At 43.8% G+C, this 27025-nt stretch overlaps 1 protein-coding gene across 1 annotated transcript in view; it reads right to left on the reverse strand.

Moving 5' to 3' along the window:
- LOC309333176 (uncharacterized protein) overlaps window positions 1-27025 on the reverse strand; it is a gene marked incomplete at its 3' end in the record, with an annotated part of 262123 nt that overhangs the window by 221391 nt on the left and 13707 nt on the right. The window lies entirely within an intron of this gene.

Genomic DNA, 27025 nt, shown 5'->3' on the forward strand with positions numbered 1-27025 from the left:
TTTCCCAGAACTGTTTCACTCTTCCACACTCCCACCACATATGGTAGAAGGAGCCCACACTAACCTTACATTTCCAACACTTGTTATCCACCTTGTACATTTTCGATAGTTTCACAGGTGTTAAATACCACCTGTAAAACATCTTCATTACGTTTTCTTTTATCATTATACATGCCGTGAAACTAAGTCCTTCCTTCCAAAGTTTCTCCCAATCTTCAAATAGTATATTATGTCCTACATCCTTTGCCCAGCGGATCATCACACACTTCACTTCCTCATCTCCTAGATTCCAATCCAACAATATCCTATACATTTTCGATATAATTTTCTCTTCTTTATTTATAATCTCTATTTGAAACTTGGATTCCTTCTCTCCATAACCTCTTTCCTTAAAATCCTTTCTAAACATTTGGTTCACCTGGAGATGGTGTAGCCAATCATAAACATATTCTTTGACCTGGTCGTATGGTCGTATCTTCCAATTCCCCTCCTCTTTGATTATTAACTGATTATATGTTGCCCAGTTACTTCTCATATTGGTAGTCTTCACACACATGACTTCCAGAGGCGAAAGCCAATGTGGTGTTTTCGGTTCCAGCAGATTTTTATATTTTTCCCATGTTTCAATTAATGGCCCTCTAAAGATATGGTTCCTAAAACCCTTATATATTTTCCATTTATCCCGCCATAAATAGGCGTGCCAGCCGAAGTTGTTGTCGTGGCCCTCCAGGTCAAGTAGTTCCCTGTTCTCTAACTTTACCCAATCTTTGACCCAACATAGGCAAACCGCCTCATAGTATAACTTTATATCCGGCAAGGCGAAACCCCCTCTTTCCTTTATATCTGTTAATAATTTAAACTGAATCCTAGGTTTCTTTCCCTGCCAGATATATCTCAAGAGCACTCGTTGCCATTCTTTGAAGATTCGGCTACCTTTAATTATAGGGATGGATTGAAACAAAAACATCAGTCTTGGAAGCACATTCATCTTGATCGTGTTGATCCTTCCCCAGAATGACAAATTCAGCCTTCTCCAAATTTCCAGATCTCTTTTTATTTCCCTCCACGCCGGTTCATAATTGTTTTTAAATAAATCTATATTCTTAGGTGTTATCCAGATACCTAGATATTTCACTTTTTTAACCACCTCTATTTGCGTTTGCTGTTGAATTGTTTCTGTTGATTTCTGATCCAAGTTTTTACCTATTATTTTTGTTTTACACTTATTTATTTTGAACCCTGCTACCTCTCCAAACTGATCTAATTCTTTTAGTATTTCTCCTGTCGCAATTGTTGGTTCTTCTGTCATTATTACTACATCATCTGCAAAGGCTTTGATCTTATATTCGTTCTTTCCAATTTGCACTCCTTTTATTCTTTGGTTCTGTCTTATAGAATTTAATAAAACTTCTAGGGTCATTATAAACAGAAGCGGGGAGAGTGGACAACCCTGTCTTGTTCCTCTTTGTATCTTTATCTCTTCTGTTACTATATTATTGATAATCAACTTCGCTTTCTGATCTGTATATATGGCTTTCACTCCATTAAAGAAGTCATTTCCCACCTCCATATGTTCCATATTTTTCAGCATGAAGTCCCCAATAACATTATCAAATGCCTTCTCGGCATCTACAAACATCATTATAACCTGTTTGTCAATCCTGGCAGATAGGTACTCTAACATGTCGATTATAATTCTTGTGTTGTCTCTCATCTGCCGACCTGGCAGGAATCCCGCTTGGTCCCTATGGATAATTTCTGATAACAACCTTTTCAACCTTTTTGCCAGGATCCCTGCGAATATTTTATAGTCTATATTCAACAGTGAGATTGGTCTATAATTTTTGACCTGGGTTAGATCTGCATCTTGCTTGGGGATGAATGTAATAAATGCCTCTTTCCAGGTCTCAGAGAGTTCTCCTTTCCTTAAAATATTGTCTATAGTTTCTTTTAAAGGTCCCACCAAAATGGGTTTCATCTCTTTATAATAACCTGCAGTGAATCCATCGGGACCCGGGGCTTTTCCCCTCTTTAGGTCTTTAATTACATCTTCTATTTCATCACTTCCAATGGGAGTATTTAATCGTTGTCTATCCTCCATTGAGATTTTCTGCACTCCTTTGTCCTTCAGAAATCTCTCTATTTTCCTTAAGCTAACTCTCTCTTTTTTGGAATATAAACTTCTGTAATAGTTAAGAAACTCTCTCCTAATCTCCCTATGGTCAGTTTTCTCTTCGTCTCCTACTTTTATTTTGTTTATTGTAGTCTGTTCCTTTCTCTTTTTGATTTGCCATGCAAGCCACTTGCCGGATTTATTTGAAAACTCGAAATTTTTTTGTCTTAATCTTTTAATGTTCCACTCCACTTCTCTATTAATTATTGTGGCAAATTGTGCTTGCAGGATTTTAATTCTTTCTTTTGCTTTTTGACAGTTGGGTTTCTGAGACAATTTTTGTTCATTTATCATTATCTGCTTCAGAATTTCCTCTCTTCCTTTCTCTCTATTCTTATTTTTAATTATGTTCTGCTCGATAAAGTAGCCTCTTATTACTGCCTTACTTGCATCCCACACTACATTGATCTTTGTTCCTTTACCACAATTTTCAGTGAAATATTGCTTTAACTTTTCCTGCGCAATTTCAACAATTTTTTGGTCTTCCAGAAGATAATCCTTTAATCTCCATCTAAAAGTTCTTGGCTCCAGGCTTTTTAATTCTAACTCTATCGGGTTATGGTCTGAAATTACACTTGGTCTTATTTCTATTAGTTTAGTTCTTGGGCATAGTTCGCTTGAGATCCATATCTGATCGATACGTGACATCGACTTATTTGGTTCGGAGTGGAAGGTGAATTGTTTATCTAGTGGGTGTTTCAAACGCCATATATCTATCAGATTACCATTTTCAACCATTGAGAAAAAAGATTTTGGTAGTTTCCCATTCTTACTTCCTCCTTCCCTACACCTATCCGCTTCTAGTGAAACCACCCCGTTTAGATCACCCATTAGAACAATTTTTTGATCAGCGTACTCACATATTTTCTCTTCCAACTTTTTAAAAAATTCCGACTTATTGTCATTTGGGGCATATACCCCAATAACAACCAAATTTTCTCCTTGCCAGTTAATACGGACCCCTATTATCCTGCCTTCTTCATCTTTAAATATTATTTTGGCTTCAATCTTATTTTTGATATATAATATCACCCCTCTTTTCTTCTCCTTATCCAAGGACTCAAATTCGTTCCCCAACCTCCTATTAATTAACACTTTCCTATGCCTTCTGGCTATATGCGTTTCTTGGAGACAAATGATATCCAAATTTTTCCTTTTCAGATATTGCTCAATTTTATTCCTCTTTTCCTTCCCATTCATCCCATTTACATTCCAGCTCCAAATTTTTAACCCCATAATATCTGATCCTTACTTTACAAATTCCCTGGGTCTTCCTCTTCTACCTCTTCCTCTATTTCTTCATCCAATCCACTGCCCCCTCCTCTTCTTCCTCTTTTGCCTCAGATTCTCCTGAAACTCTTCCTTCCGCTCCCCCCCCTCCATTCGTCTCCACCCTTAGCTCTTTATATTTCCTCAGAAATTTCCCGGTTTCCTCCTGATTTGATAACCTATGCTTCTTACCTCTGTATGTAAATGATAACCCCTCCGGGAATTCCCACCTAAATTCGACTTTATTTTTCTTCAGTGCTTGCACCAGTAATTTATAGGAGTCTCTTCGTTTAAGTAACCTGATTGGAATATCTTTAAAGATGATAATATAATTCCCCTCTATATTCAACCTCTTTTCTCTGTTCCTTTGTAAAATCTTATTCCTCATTTCTTTATCCTTAAACGTAATCAGGCAATCGCCTGTGAATTTCCTTGCTCTTATTGAGTTAACACGCATTCTAAATGCGCTCTGCACATTTTTGGCCATTTCCTCAACTGATATTCCCATCCATTCCGCTATTTCCTTTATGTGCCACATTCTTAACTTTATTTACACTTCTATGCTGAGAGAATACAAACATGCATCTTGCCTCTGCGAGAGCAGAGAAGCAACTCCTCTCGGAAACAAAGAACACCGAGAGAAACTGTGAAAAACAGGAAACCAGTGAACGTCACATCCAGTCTCCCATTCCCGTGGGAACCCAACAGTACTCTGACTGTGGAATGCAAAACAATGTCCCATGACAAGCATTTCGCTGCACAGTGAAGGAAGCAGAAACCAACAGCTAGGAGGCGGGGTTTCCGCCGATTAGCCTGCTGGGGAAGTAAGAAAAAAAAGCCATTTGAGGCATCTAAACATACTGAGACGGACATGCTTTGAAGCTCTGGAAACCTTTTTGAACTGTATAAATAAATCTAAAAGACAGCAACTGGCGGCAAGCCTGGAGTCTTATCTATGCTGGCTTTGGCAGCACTCACCTCTCACACTCATGGCACCAGCCTCCATCTCAGCAGAGTGCCTGGCTTAGCAGGGCATCTCTCTGCCCCGGGGGAGACCTTGCTAAGGCCCAGCAGGGCTGAGCAATAAATCAGGCTGAGTTCCTCTTCCTCCCTCATTTTTTTTTAATGAGCTTCTTCTCTGGCCATGAAAGCCCCCACAAGCATCCTTTAGCAACTTCCTTTCCCCTCCTTCTTTATTTATGGCAAAGGTCCCAGTTTATCTTCCTTGCTGCCACATTCTGATGCTGGTTTATGAGCCGCATTTCATATCACAATTTCTTTTCTTTTTTTAACATGGTCACGTGGCCATGGAGAAAGCCAAGGAGGCAACTAATCTGTGTCCACCTTGGCCACCATTTGGAGGCGGGAAGTGAATTGGATGAAGGTCCAGTAGCGGCTGGGACTCCTGACACGGGGGTGCCCACGTTGTGAGGGTGAGGGGAACCCCAGTCAATCCTTTCCGGATTGAAACCTAAGCCCAAGGATCTGGCTGTTTCTGCTCCTGGAGACTCCGGTGAGGGCCCTTGGCTTCTCCAGCTCAGCAGACAACGTAGAGCAAGAAGGATTTCCCAAGTAAGTGATTTAAAGCAGGCCATGCCAAGGCCATTTGCAACAGCTGCAACTCCTCCACTCCTGAAATGATCCCAGCTGAACTGTCCATCCTGTACTATCTGTGCATTGGTCGCTTGGAAGATTGAAACCCCAGTAAGGTACTGAACTGGGCCTAGGTTTCTGCATTGGCTTCCTGCACAGATCCTCTTTTTCTTGGTGTTGCCTTCGCAACTCCAGCAAATCTGTGCTTGTCAGACCAGGAGGTGGGAAGTGAGAAGGGGGTAGGGGGCAGGGGTGGGGGAAGAGGCTGAGCTGCCAGCCTGCTTGCTCCCCACACAAGGAGGGCCAGTGCTACTCTCTTCCCCAGTGGGCAGGGTGGACGCTAAGCTACAATTCAGGACAGTTTTTGCAGGATCCATCTCAGCTCCAACCTGGACTTAACATGAGTCCATACGCAGTCCCCCCCCCCCTTTAGACCACAAGCTCTGTTCTGGAACTTACGTGTGAAAGAAGGAGGTTTCTTTGTGGATAAACAATAGTGCCTTATATATAACCACAGCCTTCTCATACCTGGATGCCTGGAAGCCACCATGTTTCAGTTTAGGAAGTTAGGGCCTCAAAGGGAGTGGAGAATGGCTCAAAATGCTGTAAATCCAGACACCAAGTGAATCTCCTTGGGTGGGGCTCTTTCGTGCTTGACTTATCTTTAAGTGCTAGTTGTGCATCTTATTATAGCTATAGCGATGCATCACAATTTTATGTGTGATTCTTCTGTAAGCTTAAGACTTTTGCAATAAAAATATAAAGAAAGGAGGGGGAGAGAATAATAATAATAATAATAATAATAATAATAATAATAATAATAATAGTTGTTGTTGCTGTTGTTTGTACCCTGCCCATCTGACTGGGTTGCCCCAGCCACTCTGGGTGGTTTCCAAGACATAAAAACTTAATAAAACACCAAACATTAAAAACTTCCCAATACAGGGCTGCCTTCAGATGTCTACTAATAGTTGTGTAGTTCTCTATTTCCTTGACATCTGAAGGGAGGGTGTTCCACATGGCGGGCACCACCACCGAGAAGGCCCTCTGCCTGATTCCCTGTTGCTCACTTCTCACAGTGAGGGAACCACCAGAAGGCCCTCAGAGCTGGACCTCAGTCGGGGTGGAGACGCTCCTTCAGGTACACTGGGCTGAGGCTGTTTAGGGCAGGGGTCAGCAAACTTTTTCAGCATGGAGCTGGTCCACTGTCCCTCAGAACTTGTGGGGGGCTGGACTATATTTTGAAGAAAAGAAATGAACAAATTCCTATGCCCCACAAATAACCCAGAGATGCATTTTAAATAAAAGCACACATTCTACTCATGTAAAAACATGGTGATTCCTGGACTGTCCACGGGCCAGACTTAGAAATTGATTGGGCTGGATCCGGCCCCCGGACCTTAGTTTGCCTACCCATGGATTAGGGCTTTAAAGGTCAGCACCAACACTTTGAATTGTGCTCGGAAACGTACTGGGAGCCAATGCAGATCTCTCAGGACTGGTGTTAAATGGTCTCAGCGGCCACTACCAGTCACCAGTCTAGCTGCCGCATTCAGGATTAGTTGTAGTTTCCAGGTCACCTTCAAAGGTAGCCCTACGTAGAGCTTGTTGTAGTAGTCCAAGCGGGAGATAACCAGAGCATGCACCACTCTGGCGAGACAGTCCACGGGCAGGTAGGGTGGAGCTGGTAGACAGCTGCCCTGGATACAGAATTGACCTGCGCCTCCATGGACAGCTATGAGTCCAAATGACTTCCAGGCTATGCACTTCAGGGGCACAGTTACCCCATTCAGCGGCGGAGCAAGCCGAATGGGTGGCTGGGGCAGCAGGCGCGCCCTGTGCCCAGGGACAGGGCCAGCTACCCGTGGGGCAGGGCAAGCCAGGGCAAGGCGGGGTAGGACACTCTGTGGGGCCTCCAAGGAGTGTTCCTGTCTCCTCCCACTCAGCCGCCCTACAGCTGAGGGGGAGGTGGCGGGTGGACCGTTTGGGGCAGTGCGGAGCCTGCGCACGTCCAAGCCACCGTGTCTCTCCCAGGAGAGATGTGTGGCTTGGGTGCGTTGCAGGCCGCACAGTGAGTGCTGCCCTCAGTGGTGACATCCAGCCTCTACTTAGAAACCTCCAAGAAAGGAGAGTCCACAACCTCCCAAGGGAGACCATTCCACTGTCAAACAGCTCTTACTGTCAGAAAGTTTTTCTGTTTGTTTAGTCGGAATCTCCTCTCTTGTCACTTGAAGCCATTGGTTTGAGTCCTCACCTCCAGAGTAGGAGAAAACAAGCTTGCTCCCTCTTCCATGTGACAGCCCTTGAGATATTTGAAGTTGGCTCTAACATCTCCTCTCAGCCTCCTCTTTCCCAGGCTACACAGACCCAGCTCCTTCAAGTGTTCCTTATAAGGCTAGGTTTCCAGACCCTTGATCATCCTGGTTGCCCTCCTCTGTACACCTTCCAGCTTATCAACATCCTTCTTAAACTGTGGTGCCCATAATTTTTTTTAATATAATTTTTATTAAAAATTTTCATTATATCAATTCCAACATCAAACAAAATTTCACAAATTTCAGTTTTTGGACTTCCATCAGCTTCTCTGTCAAACATCCATATTTTCCCATTTTTACACATTTTCTAAGTTTAATATTGCATTTTAATATTACTTTTACAATCCTCTTTCTGTTTAACAAATATTCCTCTACCTTTCACAAAGCCTCTTTAAATCCCACTAGCGTTGTTTGTTCATCACATGTACTTTTCAGATATTCAGTAAATTTTTCCCAGTCCTCGATGAACTTGTGTTCCCGTTGATATCTAATCTTCCCAGTTAGTTTATCCAGTTCAGCATAGTCCATAAGTTTCATTCTCCATTCTTCAAGTGTTGGTATTTCTTCCTGTTTCCATTTTTGGGCCATTAATATTCTTGCTGCTGTTACTGCGTATTGAAAGAGTTTATTGTCCCTTCTATTTATTTCACTTCCTATTATTCCTAACAGAAATGCTTCTGGTTTTTTTACAAATGTATAGTTCAACATTTTCTTCAATTCATTATATATCATTTCCCAGAAACATTTCACTTTCTTACACTCCCACCACATATGAAAAAAGGTTCCTTCTTTTTCTTTACATTTCCAACACTTATTACATGTCTTATACATTTTTGCTAGTTTAACCGGTGTGATATACCATCTATATACCATTTTCATAATGTTCTCTTTTAATGCACTACATGCTGTAAATTTTATATTTACATTCCATACTTTTCCCCACTCATTCAATAGTATATTGTATCCAAAATCTTTGGCCCAATGTATCATCACCGACTTTACTTCTTCATCCATCGTTTGCCATTCTAACAACATTTTATACATTTTTGACAATATCTTATAATCACTGTTAATTATCTCTGTTTGAAATTTCGATTCTTTTTCTGCATATCCACTCTCTTTACAGTCCTTTTTAAACATTTCACTTACCTGAAAATAATGCAACCAATCAAACACAAATTCTTTTACTTGTTCGTATGGCTTCATTTTCCACTTTCCTCCTTCTTTAATTATTAATTCTCCATATGTAATCCAGTTCCCTCTCATATTGATTTTCTTTATGCTCATAACCTCTAATGGGGACAACCAGTGTGGAACTTTAGGTTCTAATATATTTTTATACCTATCCCATATTTCTATTAAGGATCTCCGGAAAATATGACTCTCAAAACCCTTGTGGCTTTTCTTCTTCTCCAACCATAGATATGCGTGCCATCCAAATCTGTTATCAAATCCTTCTAAATCTAAAAGTTTGTTATTTTTTAATTTTATCCATGCTTTTAACCAACAGAGACAGGACGCTTCGTAATATAATTTCAAGTCTGGCAGGGCAAAGCCTCCTCTTTCTTTCACATCTGTTAATAACTTAAATTGTATTCTTGGCTTTTTACCCTGCCAAATATATCTTGAAATTACTCTTTGCCACTCTTTAAAATTCACAGTCCCTTTGATTATAGGAATCATTTGAAATAAAAATAACATCTTTGGAAGCACACTCATTTTAATCGTTGAGATTCTACCCCAAAAAGAGAGTTTCATCCTTTGCCATACCTCCAAGTCTTTTTTAATTCCGTTCCACACTGGTACGTAATTATTTTGAAATAAATCAATATTTTTGGAAGTTAACCATATTCCCAAGTATTTCACCTTCTTTGCCACTTCAATCCCTATTTTTTGTTGCATTATTTCTGTTACATTATGGTCCATTTTTTTTACAATTACTTTCGTTTTTTTTCTTATTTAGTATAAACCCAGCTACCTTACCAAATTGGTCAATCTCCTCCAGTACCTCATTTAGACTTTTTAATGGATCTTCTATCGTTATTACCAAATCATTGGCAAAGGCTTTAACTTTATATTCATTCTGACCTACTGTCACCCCTTTTATTAGTTCATTTTGTCTAATCGAATTCAAAAGAACTTCCAGGACCATTATAAATAACAGTGGTGAAAGAGGACATCCCTGTCTTGTACCCTTTGATATCTTCACTTCTTCCGTAATCACATTGTTAACAATCAGTTTTGCTTTCTGTTCTGTATAAATCGCCCTTATTCCATTATAAAAATATTTTCCAACCTCCATATACTCTAAATTTTTTAACATAAATTCCCATTATATATTATCAAAGGCCTTTTCTGCATCTACAAACATTAGTATAGCTTGTTTCTCATTCCTGGCAGTCAGATATTCCAAAATATTGATTATATTTCTAATATTGTCTTTCATCTGTCTGCCTGGGAGAAAACCAGCTTGATCTTCATGGATGAGTTCTTGCAGAACCTTTTTTAATCTTTTTGCTAATATTCCAGAAAAAAAATTATAATCTGTATTCAACAAAGAAATCGGCCTATAATTCTTAACTTGTGATAAATCAGAGTCTTGCTTGGGAATAAGTGTAATGAAGGCTTCTTTCCAAGATTCTGGGATATCTTTTTCCTTCAAAATGTTATTCATAACTACTTTCAGTGGTACCGTCAGGATATGTCTCAGTTCTTTATAATAACAAGATGTAAAACCATCTGGTCCTGGAGCTTTCCCTCTTTTTAATTCTTTTATGACCTCTATTATTTCCTCATTCACAATTGGGGCATTCAGTCTGTCTTTCTTTTCTGTTGGGATCTTCTGCACCTTTTTATCTTTTAAGTATCTTTCTATTTTCTTCATATTATTCTTTTCTCTGTTTCTGTACAAATGACTATAAAAATCCAAGAATCCTTTCCTGATACATTTTGGATTTTCTATTTCTTCTCCATCCACAACAATTTTATTAATTGTGTTTTGTTCCTTTCTTTTCTTAATTTGCCACGCGAGCCATTTGCCCGACTTGTTAGCAAACTCAAAGTTCTTTTGTCTTAAATTTTTGATGTTCCATTCCACTTCTTTATTTATTATCATAGCAAATTGCGTTTGCAGAACTTTAATGTTTTGTTTTATCTTTGAATTATTGGGTTTTTTGATTAATTTTTGTTCATTCTCCATTATTTGTTTTAAAATTTCCTTCTTTCCTCTCTCTCTATATTTATTTTTAATTGCATTTTGCTGAATGAAGAAACCTCTCATTACCGCCTTACTTGCATCCCAAACTGTGCTCATCTTTGTGCCTTTATTACAGTTGTCCGTGAAATAGTCCATCAACTTCTTTTGTGCCTCTTGTATGATTTTTTGATCTTCTAAGAGATAATCGTTAATTCTCCATCTGAATGATCTTTCTTCATAACCTTTTATCTCCAGTTTTATTGGGCTGTGATCCGAAATTACTCTAGGTTGAATTTCAATTTGAAGAATTCTTGGAGTTCATTCATTTGAGACCCAAATTTGATCTATTCTTGACATTGACTGTTTTGGATCTGAGTAGAATGTAAACTGTTTTTCTAATGGATGTCTAAGTCTCCAAATGTCAATTAGGTTACAATTCTTCGTCATCGAAAAAAAAGTCTTAGGTAGTTTCCCCTCTTTGCTAACATCTTTGTCTCTTAATCTGTCCATTTCCATTGAAACTACTCCATTCATATCTCCCATGACTATAATTTTTTGGTCCATATATTCAAACAGTCTTTCTTCCAAATTTTTATGAAAATCAGTCTTATTTCCATTAGGTGCATAGATCCCGACAATTATTAATTTTTCGCCTTGCCATTTGATCTGGATAGCAATAATTCTTCCTTCTTCATCCTTAAAAATTTGTTCAGCTTCAATTTTTTTCTTTACATATAGTACAATCCCTCTTTTTTCCCCTTTGTCAGAAGATATGAATTCATTTCCTAATCTGTTATTAATCAAAAATTTTCTATGTTTCCTTGCCACATGTGTCTCTTGTAGACAAATAATGTCCAAATTTTTCTTTTTTAAATAATATTCAATTTTATTTCTTTTTTTTATCATTCATTCCATTAATATTCCAACTCCACAATTTCAGCGCCATGATGACTTCCTGATTAAAATTAATTTAAATAATTAATCTTTATGATATGTCTATATCTTGTTCTTCCTCTTCCTGTTCCTTGTCCGAATTCTCTCCGTTCTCTCCCCTTCTCTCTTTCAAGTGCTTCCCTCCCATAGGATCTACTCCTCCAGCTGCTCCCTTCTCCTCCTCCTCTTCTGCTGTCAATTCCTTGTGCCCATAATTGGACACAGTATTCCAGATGTGTGGGATGTGAAACACAAGAGCAGTCAAGTACAACATTCCTAGAGTGAACATGTTTACACATGGGGAGGAATGTTTGTCCAGCCAGCAGGTAAACTTCCTGTTTCCTTCTGGGCTGGGACAGACTTCCTCTGCATGTGACTAGAGGTGGGTGTGGCCTCACCTGTGCAGGTAATGACAAAAGCACAGGGCAGGGCAGCCATCTCTCTCTTTTTGACTATATGCATTGAAGAAGCAACATCTGCTTATGAGATAGTTTCCAGGTGTATGTTACTTTTCTAAGATAAGTCTGCTTTCTGGGATCTGATTGTGAACAGAATGTGAGTAAACTCTTTTTATTCTTTTATAGAAGACTGTGTCGTGTCTTATGTTTTATGAGTGAATAAGGGGGAAATACCAGAACAGTTATTATAGAGGCTTTAGCGAGCCTGACCAAGTGCATCTGCTGTGTGTTTAAAAAGGGGAATGTTACTCTGCTAAACTGTGAACTTGTTAACACAAGTTGGAAAGGCTATAACCAAACAATATATCCTCTCCTGCATCCCTGAACATTCCCACAAGATGTGGTCTGACCAAAGCAGAATAGAGTGGGACTATGACTTCCCTTGATCTGGACACTTGACTTCTGTTGATGCAGCCTAGAATAGCATTAGCTTTTTTATTTCTGCTGCTGCATCACACTGTTCACTCATGTTCAGCTTGTGGTTCACCAAGACCCCTAGATCCTTTTCACATGTATTGCTAGTAAGCCAGGTGTCCCCCTGTCTTATATTTGTGAAGCTGGTCCTTCCTGCCTAACTGAAGAACCTGACATTTGTCCATATTGAAATTTGTTTTGTTAGTTTGGGCCCAGTTCTCCCATCTGTTATAAGGTCATTTTGAATTCTGGTTCTGCCTTCTGAAGCATTAGCTACCTTTCCCGTTTTGGTGTCATCTGCAAATTTACTTCCTTCACCTAAGTTGTTTATAAAGACATTGAATGACAACAGGCCCAGGACAGAACCTTGCGACACCCCACTTGTCACTTATCTCCAGGATTACAAGGAACCATTAGTTAGCACTCTTTGTGTTCAGTCAGTTAACCAGCTACAAATCCACCAAACAGTTTCTTTGTTCAACCCACATTTTACCAGCTTCCTTGCAAGAATATCATGGAGGACTTTGTCAAAATCAAGATACACTTTGCCTAGAGTGTAAGGTCCAACAAATTCACCCATTGCCTTGCTGACAATTTTATTTCCCAGAAGGTGGAAGAAGCAACAAGGGGATCACCCATCTTGGACCTGGTCCTCACCAACAGGCCCATCTATTCCAACATCCATTTCTCACAGTGGATAAACAGTTACCTCTGAGAAACCAGCAAGCAGGACTCAAGCACAAGAGCCCTCTACGCTCCTGTTGTTTCCAGCAACTGGCATTTGGAAGCATAACAACTTCAAACTATGAAAGCAGAGCACAGCCATCAGGATTGTGTCTGATTCCATTAATTTGTCTGATCCTCATTTAAAACAGTTCCAAGTTAGTGTCTCCTGTGGGAGCGAGTTCCACAGTTTAACAATTTGTTAAAGTGGAAGGGTGCAGCATTCCCTAAAATGGGCCAATCACCAACCAGGGCAGGCAGTGGGAAAGGGGGTTGGTTTTTGAGTGCAGCAACCTGGACACTGAGGAGGCACTTGGGGTGAGGGTGGGGCACACATTTTTTAAAAAAATAAAATAATTTTTTTTATTTTCAATGCAGAATCATAACAAAAATTACAAACATTGAATCCAAAATAATACTATACAAAAAAAATTATGGAACATACAAAAAAAAAAGAAAAAGAAAAAAAGCAGAGGAAACAAAACAAAACAAAACAAAAACGAAAAGGCACACATCTACAGAAAAAAACCATATCGTCATTATAATCTAGTCATTACATACATATACACATATTGACTTCCTTCCTTTGTTCTAAGACCTCAAAAAATTTACTCTTACTGTATTGTTGTGTCTAATTAGATTACTTCCATCTTTGTCCTTTTTTTTACGCCATTTTTCTTTTTCTTTAACCCTGTAAAGCATCATTCATTACATACCGATATACTTACTCCAGAACAATGTTTTTTTATATACTCTTTAGCACATCCCCATTCTTTTAATAATTTCTGGTCCGATTGTCCCCTTATGAATGCTGTGAGTCTTGCCAGATTTATGTATTCACAAAATTTAATTTCCCATTCTTTCACTGATGGAATTTTTCTCCCTTTCCAGTTTTTTGCTATAAGCATCCTGTCAGCTGTTGTTGCATAAAGGAATACTTTCCTTTGATTGTTGGGAATATCGTTTGTGATTAAACCTAAAAGGAATGCCTCCGGTTTTTTACTAAAAGATATTTTAAACATCTTTTTGAGTTCTTCATAAATTTCATTCCAGAATTGTTTAATAGGTCGGCATTCCCACCACATGTGAAACATTGTTCCTATTTCTTTTTTGCATCTCCAACAGGTATTTGATTTTAATTTGTAAATTTTAGCCAATTTTACCAGAGTTAAGTACAGTGGGGCACACAATTTGTGGGGCACACCAAAGGTTCACCTTCTTCCAACTTGCCTAAGCCTTGGGGGATGGCCTTCTGTGACACCATTTCCTCTCTTTCCTCTGATTTTTCTCCTGCCGTAGAGGTTATTCAGGGGTCAGCAAACTTTTTCAGCAGGGGGCCGGTCCACTGTCCCCCAGACCTTATGGGGGGCCGGACTATATTTTTTGGGGGGGATGAATGAATGCCTATGCCCCACAAATAACCCAGAGATGCACTTTAAATAAAAGCACACATTCAACTCATGTAAAAACACTCTGGTTCCCATACTGTCCACGGGCTGGATTTAGAAGGTGATTGGGCCGGATCCGGCCCCTGGGCCTTAGTTTGCCTACCCATGGGTTATAATCATTTGTAGGAGGAGCACTGCATTCAGCTCCCTCAGGGCCCGTTTTTGTTTTTCAATTGTGTACAAAGGTATTTCAGGAAGAACTCTTGCTTTGCTTGGTCTTTAGCTTTTTCTGTCTTTTGGTTGTGGTGCTGAGGTCCATCTGGTTGTTTTCTATCAGCTGTAACTCACTAAAAAGATGAATACATTTTCTATAGAAGATTAAGCTGTAGCTGTAAAATTTAAAATGAAGTGTATTTTCACTTCTTGTGTGTGTGTGTGTGTGTGTGTGTGTGTGTGTTACATAACTACCAAGCAACTCCACGGTCTATTTCATTTATACATAAAAAAGAATTCCAATGTATGTACTACTTGAAAACTGATTGCCTTCTTCAAAATATAAAATAAAAGTAAACTATGATTAGGAATGTATAAGATATAACAAAAACTAATCTGAATAAAACTGCGCCTCTCAGAGTTCTCTATGGGGGCCCCCTGACGTCTGCGCCCTAGGCGGCTTTCTAGATGTCCTGATGAGAGCCCCAGCCCTGTGTGCGTGTGAGCGGGGGCGGGGGCGGGGGGAGGCTGCACCGAGCGCCTTCAGGGGGTCCTTCCCGGCCTCTGACAAGGATCTCTTGGCCCTTTCGGCCTGGTGGGACTCTGACTCCCATCAGCCCGAGGAAGCATGGTGAATGGCCAGGGACAATGCGAGGAAACCTACTGTTTTGTTCGCTTTCGATTCCTTTTGCAAGTGCATTACATTTTGCCTTTTCAACTGTCTGAAGCAAGTTGAACTCGTGTATAAAAAAGTGTTTCAGCTCAGCCTCTCTGAGACAACCCATGAAATAATCCAGTAGTCTATTGAAGCATTCGTCGAGATTTGCTGCAATCCATTCATCATCATCACGGGACCACTTGGTACATGCATGAAAAAAGGCAGTTTTGGCAAGGTAAGAATGGATGCGCAGCAACATCGCGCTCGCTGGCCCTGCCGGAGAGTGGCGCGCACGTTGAGGAAGAGCGCAGGGGAAGAGCGAAGCCAGGCTGGAGCGCTTCTGTCTGTTGGTAGATGTTTCCGGGGATGCTGAAAGCCTGCAGAACCCGAACCAAACCCCTGGGTCCGCCTTGCTCAGGGCCTCAGAGGCTCTCCAAGGATTTCAGGCAAGGAGTGTCTCTCTCAGCCCTGCTTGGAGATGCTGAGCGGGATACACTCAAGGACGTCCTGAGCGCGAGGCGGATGCTCTGCCACTGAACCATGTCGGTCCTTCGCCTCTGCGCCCTGTAGCGCATCAGCAGCACCCAGAGGAGACCTGGTTGGGGGAAATACTCTTGTGCGAAAGGGAGAACCGCTGCAGAAAGAGGGGCTGCGTTGGCCCCTCCTTTTGTCATGTGTAATAATAATATAAATATTTTATAATATTTTATCGTATTAACATTACTATATCTTACAGAGTGTGCTATAAATTATATAACACAATATTGTATAACAACTCTAATATTTATATGTCTTCTGCCCTCAATATATTATTACATAATTATCATACATTCTAATTTATATTAACATGCTATGAATTGTAATATATTATATTTAAAGTATATAATGTTATGGTATAACAGTAAGATTGATACTTCTCCCCGCCTTCCGAATTACCCAAATCTCTAATAATTTGGAGCGTGATTTGCTGAGTGGGTGGAAGAAAATAAAAACGGCACATGAGGCTGGGCGCGGGGAAAACAAATAAAAACCGCCACCCCCGTTTTCTTTTCACCAGCGGTAGTGGCATGAAGTTCTCCGGCTGACGCGTGTTCTCTTTCGACACAGGCAAAGAAAAGATGCTTCCGAGTCTTGTTTGGTTTTTTCCTGAAAACAATCCGAAACACATTTTGGAAGGGGGGGGGTAATTTTCCCTCCTCCCTCCACCACTCTTTTGCTCGGTCCCGGACTCCCCTGAAATCCAGGAAGTCTCCTGGCCGAGGCGAACCAGCCCGGCTGAATCTCCGCGGCACCTCAGTCTGCGCGCTTTGGGCTGCTGGCCAGTTCCCCGGACTGACCGTGAGGAGCGAAGCGCACCACTGGGGAGGCCCGGTCGACGTCACACACGTGTGCACCCACCCAACCATCTAGGGTGAGAGTGTAGCAGGAGACCCCCCCCTTCATTACATCGTAAATGCACAAGCACCACATGCACACCTCCCACCTCCCCGAGCCTGGAGATGTCCCTTCTAGAGGGGCATCCCCTAAAAAGAAAGCCTTCCGTAAATAAGGAAGCGCTAGCTTGACAGCTCCGCACGGAACCCCTTTATTTTCATGTATTTTCCCGTAACACTCTACCTCGCCCTATCTTTATTATGGGTAGAACAACTGTCTGAAGTCCGGGTCAACCGGCTGCCGTTTCAGCCAATCAGCGTTACCGAACAGCGCCCCTTGTGGCGGCCATGCGGGTACTGCAGGCAGCAGGCGCTCGCTTCTCTTTCTTTGACAGCCCTCAAATACAAAGTTTCGGAGTTCAATTGACCGTGACTGATTTAATCAAAATGTTGCAAACCGCTTCTGGGAAAGCGAAAGTGCTTTGAACTTCAAGGACAGTATTCTTCATAAATTCACCATAAATCAGCCGTACATCGGATCTTCACCGGACCACTTTTATTTTGCTTCATATTACAAGGACTATCAAAGGGGGGTGGCCTGATACTAGTCAGCCATAATCCCTTGACCGAGCAGGCACGTACTCTACGGCCCTTCCCAGTTGACATGGCAACCTTGATAGTCATCTTGATGGGCTCAGACAGAAGACTATCAAGGACACAACGAACTGCATACACTAGTGTATTCAACACAGACTCTAACAAAGGGACCGTGACCGGATTCCCCTCAGGGGGCAGGAAACTGCGCCTTTCCCTTTGTTTTCTGAAAATGACTCATGGGGAGGAAGAGAAGGGGCTCCGGCCAGGTGTCAGGATACTCAGATTACCTGTGCGACCCCTCCCCTGACGCCTCCTGTTTTTTAATGTAGTCATGATGTAAATATGATGTATTTCTAGGGGTGTAACTTAGGGGATTAGGAGCTAATAAAAGTTGGGGTCTTCTTTTGTTCAGGGCTTCCATCTTGCTTCACTTAGTGGGTGGTGGGAGTCCTGTCGCAACAGTCTTTCTTCAATAAAGACCGAGCCTACAGGCTGCTGATTTGCTTCAAATTGCTCTGGTTGGTGTCTTGATTTTGCCCAAGGGAGCCCTCGGATATTCCGGTAACAAGAGAAAATAAACCCGGAGGGAGACTTTTCCCCCCAAGAGGAGAAGGCCGCTGAATACCCCCCCCTATGCCCCCGCCCCATGTTTTCCTGAGGAGAACAGAGTTTTGGTCGCTCCAATCTGGAGTGGGGTGGGGGTGGGGGTGGGGGAGAAACCAGGTAGGGAACCGCCAGAAGACCCTTGACGCTGGACCTCAGTGTCCAGGCAGAACGATGGGGGTTGAGACACTCCTTCAGATATACTGGGTGGAGGCCGTTTAGGGCTTTAAGGGTCAGCACCAGCACTTTGAATTGTGCTTGGAAATGTACTGGGAGCCAATGTAGCCCTTTCACCTCCACTGTTGCTCCTGAGTAGCCAGTGCGCCCCGTCAGGGCCTCAAGTGCATGAAAGCGCTGCCCCCATCGGGTGGGTGGGGGTTCTGACTCCCGACGCCCCACCCCATGGGTATAATGGAGCCCTAACTCTCCACTCCCCAGCGCCCTCCTTCCTTGGCTGGGCGCTTCTTACTCCCGCCCACCCCCATCCCCCCCACCTCAAGAGGCGGTGGAAGAGACTGGGCTAGCGCAGCCTCCCCGCCTAGTTATAAAGGCGGCTGCCCTCCCTTGCCCATCGGTCGGTCGGTCGGTGCTGCTGCCAGTCCGCCCTTAGGTCCCGGACCCGCCGCCACCATCACCGCCGATTAAGGCTCAGACGCTGCCCGGCTCTCCTACTTTCAGAGGAGATTATGGATTTCTCCTACGACGATGATCTGGACGAGCTTTGCCCAGTCTGCAAGGACAAGGTATCCGGTTACCATTACGGACTGCTCACCTGCGAGAGTTGCAAGGTAAGGGCCGGCCGTCGAGGGACAGCGACCCGCTCGGGACTGCCTTCCACAGTCGAGAAAGGGGCTTAGTGGTCTTCTTCTTAGGAAGGAGAGAGGGAAGAGGTTTGAGATCAGGGATCCCCAAATTTGGACCCCCAAAAATGTTTCAGGGCAGCAGCGTGGGCTTGTGGGGTCGGATGCCCTTCTTTAAAAAAAATGCAGGCTCCCCCTTCCCCAATGAACTCCGCTCCACCCGCCGACTGAATAATGACCCCCGGATGGGATTATCATAATAAATGCCGCATTGAAAATTGGCTATCGCCCTGGGCTTCTTAACTGCAGCGCCCTAAAACACCCCAGAGCAAAACCGTCAGTGCAGAAAATTATGGTGGCGTATTTTAATACATGACGCTGGACGTGCGTATTTAAAAGAGGTTCATCTCTCGGCTAGGGATGGGGTTTACAAATATTTGCAGGGCAAAACGATGAGTACAGGATTGAAAAGGAAATAATTAGGATGCAAACAAAATTTGAATTATTATCGCTATCACTGCTTCATGGTTATATGAAATAGTGATAACTGCTTCAGTATTATTAAAAATAATCATTAAAATTAAGCCATGCTACTAATATTAGCAACATAAATGCAAATCATTATATTGATTAAAATAGCTCCAAAATTATTGTTAAATATATTTTTCTTAAGCACCAAGCCATCCACATCGAACTCTGGATTACCCAGCGCTTCAGAACAGTATTTCATTAACCCCAGAACTTTTGCCATATTCTGTTGAAAATCCCGGTACATATTTCGACCTGTAGAAGCCGTCACTCATCTTAATTTTCTCGGGCCCATCTCTGTAGCGCAGCCCCACAACACTCGCCCTGTAGAACCCACAATACGGCCTCAGTTCCTTTGGGGTTTTTGTTTTTGATCATTTGTGATATTTTAGAGGCCACAGGAGGACTGCGAATGTTTATCACTTCTCTTCGAACCCCGATTTTACGGATCGCGAGTTTTAAGGAGTCTGTGATCCGGTGCCCAAAATCGCATGTAACGCCGATTTGATGTCACTCCCATTCAGGAGCGATAGGTTCCCTAAGTCTGTTCTGGGGAGGGGGTGGGGGCCGGGGGGCAAATGCTTCCCCTGCGCGGCCTTTTCGTCCCTAAAACTCTTTTCGAAAAATGTGCGGTAGGAATTCTTTGGAAATCTTATCTGAGAATGAATAAAATGCTTCCGGAATAAACGAAATCGACTGGTTTGCGGGCGACTCGATCAGGAAATGTGTCCGGGAAAATGCATCCCGGTCTGGAGTTCTCAAAAGGTGATTCAATGAAGGAGATTCGTCTTTTGGGGAACCGCAAGTCTTAGCAGTTAATATTATTAAAAAACTGAACCTAGGGGAGCGTTTGGCGGTTGGGGATCTGGGGACGCTTTCCGGTGAGCAGCATGTGCACGTCGGGGTGTGGATGTGATGGCAATTATTTTCCAAGAAAGTGCCTTGTATATTTTTAGGCGCGGGAAAATATATGGCTGCGCGAAAGACGCCCAAGGACCCTGCGCGCCTCTTTCCCTGGAGTCGAGGGGGTGAACCAAATGGAGCCCCGGAGCACTGCACTCGGCCCTTCTGGGCAAAAGGCCTAGTGGTGCTCAGGACCAGACCCGGCTGGCCCACTCCGTCCTTCTCTCCAGGAATGGGTTTGCGCCAAACAGGGTCTCCGGAGGCCGCCAGAGGACGGTGCTCGGCGGGGGCCCCTGCTGGGAAGGGCCGCTTTGCAAGCGGTGGGTGCGAGAAGGGTTAGGGAGAAATGGGGGGGGGGATGAGGCAAATATTGCCCTCCACCCCCCCACCAAATGATGACACCCAGCAAGGGCATCCCTTTACCCTTTCTTTCTTTCTTTTTGTTTTTTTTAAAATAATATTTATTGAATTTTACAAAAAAGGTTTACAAAAACAGAAAAACACACAAACACAAAAAGCAAAAACAAAAATTTAAGAAGAAAAATTAAAAATCATTGTTTCACATATCATGCCATTCATTAACTTACTTTCATGAATTCCTCACATCTCCCTATTTTGTATTCCATTTAGAAATTTAATCAGCAAATTCTTATCCTCTTATTTTACACTTAATTATTTGTCCTCTTGAATTTTAACTTCTAAACATATTTGCTAGAACCACTTCAATTCATTTCAACATCATTCGCATTCAAAGATTTTGCAGTGTTTCTGTAAATACATTTTAAATTTCTTCCAATCTTCTTCCACCGACTCTTCTCCCTGGTCTCGGATTCTGCCAGTCATTTCCACCATCTCCATATACTCCGTCACTTGCATCTGCCAATCTTCCAGAGTGGGTACATCCTGTGTCTTCCAATGCTTTGCAATTAGTATTCTCGCTGCTGCTGTTGCATACATAAAAAAAGTTCTGTCCTTCTTTAACACCAATTGGCCGACTATGCCCAGAAGAAAAGCCTCTGGTTTTTTAGGAAACGTGTACCTAAGTACCTTTTTCAGTTCATTATATATCATCTCCCAGAAGGCCTTAATCCTTGGGCACGTCCACCAAAGGTGAAAGAATGTACCTTCAATTTCTTTACATTTCCAACATTTGTTATTGGGCAAGTGATAAATCTTTGCAAGCTTGACTGGGGTCATGTACCACCTGTACATCATTTTCATAATGTTCTCTCTTAGGGCATTACATGCCGTAAATTTAATCCCGGTGGTCCACAACTTCTCCCAGTCAGCAAACATAATGTTATGTCCTATGTCTTGTGCCCATTTTATCATAGCAGATTTTACCGTTTCTTCCTCAGTGTTCCATTTCAACAGCAAATTATACATTCTTGATAATATCTTAGCATTGGGTTCTAACAATTCTGTCTCTACTTTGATTTTTCCACCTGGAAGCCCACTTTCTTATCTTGGTTATAAACCTCTCTTATTTGAAAATAATGTAACCAGTCTCGCACCTTATCTTTAAGTTTCTCATAACTCTGCAGTTTCAATTTGTCACCTTCCTCTTCCAAAATTTCCCAATACTTTGGCCATTTGGTCTCCATATTAAGTTTTTTTAACGCTTTAGCTTCCATAGGTGAGAGCCACCTTGGGGTTTTCCTTTCCAAAAGATCTTTATATCTCGACCATACATTAAACAATGCTTTTCTGACAATATGGTTTTTAAAAGCCTTATGTACCTTAACCTTGCCATACCACAAATATGCATGCCATCCAAATGCATTATCATAACCTTCAAGGTCTAAAATGTCTGTGTTTTCAAGAAGTAGCTATTCCTTCAACCAGCAAAAAGCTGCTGATTCGTAATAAAGCTTCAAGTCTGGCAGGGCAAATCCCCCTCTATCTTTAGCATCCGTAAGTATCTTAAATTTTATTCTGGGCTTTTTGCCCTGCCAGACAAATCTAGAAATATCTCTTTGCCACCTCTTGAAACAATCCATCTTGTCAATAATTTGTAATGATTGGAACAGAAACAACATTCTCGGCAATAAAGTGAGGTTACAGGGAACCAGGCAGGCGGCCTTCTCGGTAGTGGCGCCCGCCCTGTGGAACGCCCTCCCACCAGATGTCAAGGAAATAAGCAGCTATCTTATTTTTAAAAGACATCTGAAGGCAGCCCTGTTTAGGGAAGTTTTTAATATTTAATGCTGTATTGTTTTTAACACTCCATTGGGAGCCGCCCAGAGTGGCTGGGGAAACTCAGGGTATTATTATTAATAATAATAATAATAATAATAAAATAAAAATGTCTGTTCTTGGTCATTTTTCTGCTTTGTGGATTTATTTATTTGCCGGGTGAGGGAAGACATTATTCTGTTTTTCTTCGTTCAGTTCGGTTTAGTTTCTTTCCAGTTTCCCCATCCTCCCTTGCTGTCTCTAAAGGTGTTTTTCCTTGCTTGCTTGCTTGTTTTGAGACGGTGCTTTTGAGATTCCCACCTTAATGGTAGGATCAAGGAAGGTGGGGGAGGGAGAGGCCCAAAGACGGAAGCCTCAGTTTACCAGGATGTGTCTCGGGGTATGTCTGTCACATTTGTCGTGAGGCTCCCACAAAGGAAGGGCAAGGTCCATGGAGTCTCTTCAAACTTCCGGAGGTGCCCCCTGTTACGGTAAAATCTGGGTGCGAGGCTGCTCTGCCACCCAGCTCGTCGGACTAAGTCCGCGGGTCCCTGCGGAGGAAAATGAGCTCAGCCGGAGACAGGAGCAAGCTGCAGAAGATCCAAGTTTATTGCGCAACAGGTTCAAGGCGAGATTGAACAGTGAGAAAGGGGTGACATGAACTTTTGAAACTTCCCTCCATGTCCCAGAATACAGTGCAAAATACATCCCAGTTACATCATGAATACATTAAGAAGAGGTTGGGTTACACAGATTACATCATGAATACATTAAAGAGAGGTTGGGTTACACGGATTAACATATGGAGGAGGGAGGGGGGAATATGCAGAGTTGGAGATATGCGCAGATAAACACTTCCTGAATACCGGTGATGAGAAGACAATGGTCCAAATATGTATAGTCTGCCACCTGGCATTGCCCGGAGGAAAGGCTGGGCAGAGCGATTTGACCGGATTAGGGTCTTCCTGAGTACGTGACACCTCGCTCGAGGGATCATGGAGGCGGGGAAGATGTCATGGAGTCCTGAAGAGACTGAGCTGATCGGCACCAAAAGCAAGGAAATCGGAGTTGTGGGTTTTTTTTATACGAATTTTAAGGATTTTAGTCCGTTTTCAGTCTATTTTATATTGGTGATTGAAGTCGGAAACGAAATAGATACATTGTAGCAAGATTTGACACTTTTATGAGTTCACAAGTTTCGGTTCCATTGTTCTCCCAGCGGGGAGCCGTCTGCAGCTTGTCAAGAGGTTAAATGAGGCGTGCAGGAGCTCGCTGAGCTAGCTCTGCAAAGCGAATGCATGGTTCTGATTGGGTAGAGCGCAGCCATTGAAACGAATGGGGAATACAGCTTCATACGGTCAACCCACAGTAAAGATAGAACGAGAAAGAGGCTTAAGAATTTGGGCTTATTTTGCCTGTGTAGGAAAGGGAAAGGCACTTTATTTATGGGGCTTGGGGTAGTGTGTGGTGCTTGTGTAACGGTGTGGGGGCTGAGGGGTCGATGTAGGGCTGGGTGCCCTTGAGGTCATCGCCTCGGACCCTCTGGTGACCGGCAGAAGGCTGAAGGAAGGCATGCCCCCCCCTTCCGTATCACCCCCATCATGTGTGTGTGTGTGGGGGGGGGGGAATCGGCAGCTCCAGCTTGAAGGCCCGGCCGCCCCTACCCTCACCACCAGCGAAAGGGAGATGCGCTTTCCCTGGGGGACTGATAATGCCCTAAGCGCCTTGCGGGGGTGGGTGGGTTGCCACTTAGGTCCTGTGAGAAACTCTAGTCTTAAGAAACATCTGCCACCCTGTCTCAGTCTCTCGCTGGAAAAAGTGTATTCCTTCACTTACACTTCAGAATTATAATTAGAATTATTAAATGTATTGCTCACTCTTCACCAGTAGGTCCCAGGGCGGCTTACAACAATCTGAAATTCAGAATTAACAATTGTGTGGTAAGCCGGCACTGAACTCCCCCCCCCCCCCGTGGTTCTTGCAGTTTAACATCCTGGCTGAAGGTTAGATTCCAGGAGGCAGAATATCACAGGGCATGGGGTATCTGCAGACAGGTGCCGGGGTTGAAGCGAGGGGGCGTGGGCAGTGGAGCCAACCGAGGAACCGTGCCCATCTTGCATTCCGAGAAGAGGTGCGCTCTTGAGGCTCCCTTTCCCCAGGGTGAGGCCACCTCTTCTAGGGATTCATCCCTGGAGCTGAGCCGCCCACCCTGTTCTGAGTCGAAGATCTTTTTATTTAATTGCCTGAGGTTGTGACGTCATCGGCGGCGTGCAGAAGTTCACAAGACAAAATGACTTGCGGAAATGTGCTTTATTTAAAATAATCACAATATAATGTGATTCTTCTCCTTATGTGGAGGTGGTGATGGTGATGTGATGTGATGGAATTGGAATAATAATAAGAAAAAATTATTTTTACCCCGCCCATTTAATTGGGTTGCCCCAGCCACTCTGTGGGTGGCTTTCAGTATATATATAAAAAATAGTAAAACACAGGAAAACATTACACCTTATAGAGCTTCCCTATACAGGGTTGCCTTCAGATGTTTCCTAAATGTTATATAATTACTGATCTCCTGATGGGGGGGTGTTCCACAGGGCAGGCGCCACTGCCGAGAAGGCCCTCTGCCTGGTTCCGTGTAGCTTCGCTTCTCGCAGTGAGGGAACTGCCAGAAGGCCCTCGGAGCTGGACCTCAGAGTTTTGGGTGCTTGTCGCCCCTCCTTGATAGGAGTCAGGGAGGTGGCGATGGTGGGGGCCAGAATGGGACAGCTTGATTAGATGCTAATTATATTGGAGCTGTGGTCCCCAAAGGGGTCCCTGGCCTCCCAATTCTCCTCTGCCCCAGTCAGCATGGCCACTGGACTGGTTAGGGGTGGTGGGAGTTGTTCCCTTTGCTATCAAGTGCTTGGGTCCAGGGTGCTCCGGTTATTGTCCCTGCTCAGCCCTGAAACTCTCCCCAGTTGTGCCACATTTCCCTCCTCCTCTCACCGTTGCTCCATCCCTGCTTTGCTCAAACGTCTCCCTCTTCCATTTCTGAGCTGCCTCATGTGGATATGATATGATATGATATGATATGATATGATATGATATGATATGATATGATATGATATGATGATATGATATGATATGATATGATATGATATGATATGATATGATTTCACTCCTGGTGCAATGTGTGGTCTTCTGCATGTAGTTCCAAACTGTGATAATTTACAACAGGTACTTTATAATAAGCAAACATCCAAACGTGGAAACTATTATTTTATTTTAAAAGCCACATGTTCGATCTCCAGCTTTTCTAAGTAGCGCTGGGAATGACCCCTGCCTGTGAGCTCTGCTGCCAGTCCATACAGGCAGTGTTGAGTCAGGTGAACCAAAGTTCTGCCTAGGTATGAAGCAGATTTCCATTTTCCTGAACTGCTAAGACCAAAAAAATTAACATGGTACAGTGGTGCCTCGCAAGACGAAATTAATTCGTTCCGCAAGTCTCTTCGTCTTGCGAGTTTTTCGTCTTGCGATGCACGGTTTTCCATAGGAATGCATTGAAAATCAATTAATGCGTTCCTATGGAAACCGCCTTCCCCCGACCTCTTCTGGCGGCATTTTAAAATCGCCCGGGACAGCGGAGGACTTCTCCGCTGTCCGGGCGATTTAAAAGCCCCTGGGAAGGCAAGCAGGGGGGACGAAGCCTGGGCGCTCCTTGCGGAGAGTTGCCAGCGCGCCCAGGCTTCGCGGCCCCGCCGCCCGGCTTCGGGACATCGTTCCGATGCCAGGCGGCGGGGGGAGGCTTTCTCGCCCCGCCGCCCGGCATCGGGACGATGCCCCGAAGCCGGGCGGCGGGGGGAGGCGTTCCTGCCCCGCCGCCCGGCATCGGGACGATGCCCCGAAGCCGGGCGGCGGGGGGAGGCGTTCCCGCCCCGCCGCCCGGCTTCGGGACATCGTTCCGATGCCGGGCGGCGGGGGGAGACTTTCCCGCCTCGCCGCCCGGCATCGGGGCATCGTTCCGATGCCGGGCGGCGGGGGGAGACTTTCCCGCCCCGCCGCTCGGCTTCGGGACATCGTTCCGATGCCGGGCGGCGAGGGGAGACTTTCCCGCCCCGCCGCTCGGCTTCGGGACATCGTTCCGATGCCGGGCGGCGAGGGGAGACTTTCCCGCCCCGCCGCTCGGCTTCGGGACATCGTTCCGATGCCGGGCGGCGGGGGGAGACTTTCCCGCCCCGCCGCCCGGCTTCGGGACATCGTTCCGATGCCGGGCGGCGGGGGGAGGCGTTCCCGCCTCGCCGCCCGGCATCGGGGCATCCTTCCAAAGCCCGGCGGCGGGAGGAGGTGTCCCCGCCCCGCCGCCAGGCTTCGGAGGAGGTCCGAGGACAGCGGGGAAGACGAGCTGCGCTTCCCCGCTGTCCCGGAGATTTCCCTATGGGCTGTCGTCTTGCGAAGCAAGCCCATAGGGAAATTCGTCTTGCGAAGCGCCTCCAAAACGGAAAACCCTTTCGTCTAGCGGGTTTTCCGTCTTGCGAGGCGTTCGTCTTGCGGGGCACCACTGTATAAGCTTCTTCATCAGATGCATATGGGGACATGACTCTTGGGTTGTGGTATTGTTTAGAGATTGTTGTTGTTGTTGTTTATTGTTTATGACTACTTTGGAATGTTTGTAATTGTGTGGGTTTTTTTTACATGTTGTAAGCTGCCTTGAATATGGTTTTAACTTTGGAA

This window comes from Podarcis erhardii (assembly GCF_964252035.2).
Source record: "Podarcis erhardii genome assembly, chromosome: W".
Lineage (NCBI taxonomy): Eukaryota > Metazoa > Chordata > Lepidosauria > Squamata > Lacertidae > Podarcis > Podarcis erhardii.